The sequence below is a fragment of the Papaver somniferum genome, unplaced genomic scaffold, assembly GCF_003573695.1.
Source record: "Papaver somniferum cultivar HN1 unplaced genomic scaffold, ASM357369v1 unplaced-scaffold_19, whole genome shotgun sequence".
Taxonomy (NCBI): Eukaryota; Viridiplantae; Streptophyta; class Magnoliopsida; order Ranunculales; family Papaveraceae; genus Papaver; species Papaver somniferum.
This window is the reverse complement of record NW_020628818.1, coordinates 9,229,924-9,233,697: the sequence shown is the minus strand read 5'-3', so window position 1 is coordinate 9,233,697 and position 3,774 is coordinate 9,229,924. Positions and strand designations below refer to the sequence as shown.

General features: G+C 37.9%; 1 long non-coding RNA gene across 1 annotated transcript; it reads left to right on the top strand.

Moving 5' to 3' along the window:
- The first annotated feature begins 457 nt into the window (after positions 1 to 457).
- Positions 458 to 945, top strand: LOC113338963. Its single transcript, XR_003354898.1, has 3 exons — positions 458 to 501; positions 725 to 768; positions 867 to 945. It is a non-coding gene; the product is annotated as an uncharacterized LOC113338963 (long non-coding RNA).
- The last annotated feature ends 2,829 nt before the right edge of the window (positions 946 to 3,774 follow it).

The following is a 3,774-nucleotide window of genomic DNA, read 5'->3' as shown; positions in this document are numbered from 1 at the left end:
GATGTCGGAGGTGGCGGCGGTGGTTTGACGGCGATGGTTGTCAGTAGCAGTGGCGCGTCGGAAATGGTGGTGGTCGGCGGCGGTTGGTGGTGGTCGGTGGTGTTGCTCGTTGGTGATTGGTTGTTGTTGGTGGTGACAATATAATAAAAATTAAAAGTGAGGGTTGATTTCTATTTTTGTTGAGGTGATTTAAACTATAAGAGTAATATAGACAATTTATGTTAAATGAGGTTTTTGTGAACTATTTGTTTTGTTGGAGTTTTTGTGCATGGATAGTGATACCTTTGGTGTTGTAACTCGCGGACTAGGCTGATAATCCCATAAATACAAAAGATCCAGATTTTGTAACTACTTTCATTGGTTTTACTTTTAAAGAAAAAAGAAAACTATTTTTAGAGCCTGGATCAGTATAGGTTTGTTTTGCAAGGGATATTGACGTTTTATAGGGAAATTTCTGTGATCAGTCAGTTACATAGATATAAGCTTTTGTACAGCCACAAGGTACGACTGTTTTTATTTCTTCTTCCTTCTATCAGAACCCTAATCGCCTCTCTTCTTTTTCTCCCAGAGAACTTAATTTTCATGCACGGCATATCGTTCATCAGCTGTATGGTGATATAATGTTTTTATTTGTTTTTCATTTACTACTTTAATTGTTGAGATTTAATTTCATTTAGATATTAGTACTGATTTTCACTTATTATTTTCTTTTCTAATTTTGTAGGCCATGGTTTGGGGCTTTGTCAGTTCGAACCAGATGGAAACCGGGTATGTTGCATTTTTTTTTCTTCTGATTTTGACGAGAGGTTTGGGTTTTTGTTCTGCCTGTTTTACGTACTTTTACTTACTTTATTTTGATGTTGTAGGTGAGGGATTTTTAATCTGGAAGGGATCGAGGTCTTCTTCTATTTTGATTTTTGGGTTGGTACTTTCTTTTAATCCGGTATGCATATTCTTATTTTATTTTTTTGATTTTGTATCCACTGATTATTTATTTTTATTTTCATTTTTGTAGTTTTCTTTTCTAATTTAATATTGAAATTACAAAGGGTGGACAACTAACCGGACATGATAGTTTCTTTAAACGTCAGTTTAGATTGTATGTACATATTCATGTTTGATTATTCAGATTATATGGACATGATCAGGTGCTTTAAAGAAAATTTAATATTGGTCAGAGTTGTGTGTTAGCTCTAAAAATATAACTGCTCAAAACTGCTCGATTGGGTCAAGCTGCAGGGTTGCCATCTTCAGGTATTTGTAGCAAAAACTTTGTGCCAATTCATAGTAGTTAAGGCTTTTTTTTTTGATGAAATGGTTGGTGTGATAGGAGAACATGGCCTACTCATTCCCAGATCGCTTTAGACCTTCATGCAACAAATAGTGAAACCAGGCCTACTATGGATATTAGCCTGGTGGATTACCGGGGTTCGTGTTGAGAAAGTCATTGAATGAGTTTGTTACAATTTGCTGGCTTGCTGGCTTGGTCCCTTTCAATAATGACTTCTTTTTCTTCAGTTGTATGATTTATTTTGTCTATAAAATAAAAATTAGAAACAGATCTCCTGCACTATTTACTGTATGTTCTCTTTGTTACTTTGTTTGGTTATTACTTTCATGTGGAAGCATCTGAGCAATCATCATGTTTCGTGTTACAACTTTACCAGAGATGACCGCAAGAGAATGATTCATAAATAACTGTCTAGTTTCCTCGGTTTTTTTTGGTCAATCTTATGTCTAATTTTGTGTTTTAGTGTTTCAAATTGTTGTTCGATAATCATCACAATCATTCAGCTCTTAATTTGTAAACGTGCATGATCCAGTAGTGATTGATGTCGATCTCTTTTCTGGAATTCACCCTTTTTGAGATTTGCTTTGTAAATAAGTGATTTTTATTCATGAGATTCCAATTCTGTCTAGTTTCGTCAGCTTTTTTTGGTCATTTTTTTGTCAATTTTGTGTTCTATGGTTTCGAATTGTTGTTCAAGAATCATCAGAATCATTCAGAATTGTTGAGATTATATATTTATGTTTTTTAGTGAAAGGCAACTATTCCAGAATTTACACAAGACTTTTTAGTTTTTATCATGTCCGACTGTTGTCACTCGGACATGTTTCCAACTCATCGAAACTCCGGAAAGTGGCCCTCGCTATATCTGTGGCTGTCAGTCATTGAGGATTGGTTGTCGAATCTACCTGCATACGTCATTTTTTCTTTTCTTGAGATCCGTTCTTCTCTGCTTTACTGAAGTTCCTGCGGTCTTATTACCAAGTTCTTTCTCTTCTGTTTCAGGCGCAGATAGCTGTCCAATGGAATTCCCTAGATGCCCAATTGAAACTTATTTGCTTACCATGGCCAGAGAGAAAATAAAAGAAGTCTAGGACATGCAACGAGGAGGAACTGCAGGAGAAAATGCGCACGCATATGCTGGAAGTTGAGCGCAGGCTTATGCAGGCAAGACTTGGTGCCCAATTGCAACAATTAAATGACTATAGATTATGGTTATTGTTGGAGGGACTGGATGATGATGAGATAATATGCATATCAGGAGACATGAGTAGCAGTCTGCAAAAGGATAAGAAGGCCAATGTTATAACTTTAACTGGCCTCGAAATCTTTCCCAAGGTAGGAGAACTAGGTGGAGAGACCATTGTTGGCAACCTCGACGTCCATAAAAATGGGTTCATCTATGCAACTTCTAGTCCCAGTTTCCATTTTCATTTCATCTGCGCAGACATACAAAGAACTTTCTTTCAAGTTGGAGATGAGAAGACGCAGCCTCTCTTGCACTTCCATTTGCATCACCCCGTCAAGATGGGGGCAGAAATGAGGCAGGATATCCAATTCCGTTTGGTGCAAACCCCTGTGGGGCAGAGGACATCTTATAATGATTCGGAGAAGCAAACCAGGGATGTGGAAGACTTAAAGAACTTTGTCAACGAAGTGGAAGACAAATGGAGTACGTATACATTTCATGTTGCTGAGGTTCTTAAGAGGAAAGAATTTCAGGGAAATCTTCGCTCCAAGGCGCCAACTGTCTTCGGCCTGACTTTTTATGCCGTAGTTGGGCTTGTAGATGAACCTTTCGTTGTGGCCTACCTAGACAAGATCGAGATTGTTAGTCTGAGGCTTAAACCTGCGGTAATAGATATGACTATCGTTTTTCAGGACTTCAAGCGTGATCTGATTCAAATCAACTCAATTCCCATAGCCGCGCTCGGTCTCATAAAAGACAGCTTTAACTTTGCCATGGTGAAGTATTATGAGATTCATAAAGATTTACCATGGAATTCCATGGTGAAAGGGATAGCAGATTCTCCGAGGGAGTTCCTCACCAATGGTGGATGGTTAAATTACGGTCTCGAGGACGATGCTACTGCAAAGTTCTACGATTACTTCTACGAGAAAGTAGAAGTCAAGGAACGTAAATTGGATAATGAAGGTGAAGAAATCTGCCCATATGGATCAGACAGTGAAGGTGAAGAAAGTCACACATTGGAGGAATGGGAGGATTAATGAATCAGGCAGGAAGAGGAGAGTAAAACAAGCGAGTTCAAGCTAAAGCAGTCGCAAGTATCTTTGCTGCTGCATCTAGTTTATTTTTAGTTTAAACGAAAATTTGCTTTTGTTAATGGATTCTCTACTAGTGTATAGCTCAACGTGGACGTCTGGAGACTCCATATTTTCTTTTTGGTTTTTCTAAGTTGCTGCCGGGATTGGTTTTTATGGTTTAGTTGCTCACTTTGCCATTTCTATTTGATTCTTGTCATTAT